This window comes from Penaeus monodon, chromosome 25 (assembly GCF_015228065.2).
Source record: "Penaeus monodon isolate SGIC_2016 chromosome 25, NSTDA_Pmon_1, whole genome shotgun sequence".
NCBI lineage: Eukaryota > Metazoa > Arthropoda > Malacostraca > Decapoda > Penaeidae > Penaeus > Penaeus monodon.
The window spans coordinates 8,944,486-8,944,868 of NC_051410.1; positions in this window are offsets into that span (position 1 = coordinate 8,944,486).

Here is a 383-nt window from a genome sequence, read left to right on the forward strand (position 1 = left end):
TTATTGATTGTAACGTTAAATATTAAGCTTATGTCTTAATATCTCATTTCTTGTTTGCCTTCGAGTGGGGAATATCGAGAGTAATTCTTCAAGATGTTGGGGGAGAGGTGGGGGAGAAGGGGGGGGGGAGAGGTTGCGGGAGGAGAAGTTGAAGGAGGAGAGGTTGAGGGAGGAGAAGATGAGGGAGGAGAAGTTGGGGAAGGAAGGGGGAGGTTTGGGTAGGGTGGAGGAAGGTTACCCAGAATACAAGCAAGAAAAATCTTACCTCCCCCACAGCTGCTCTGCCTACGCCACCCCTTTTTCCTCGCCTTCCCTCACTGACTCACTTATAGCTTTGAAAAGAGAAAAGTCTCCTTCATCCATCTCTATACATACATACATAC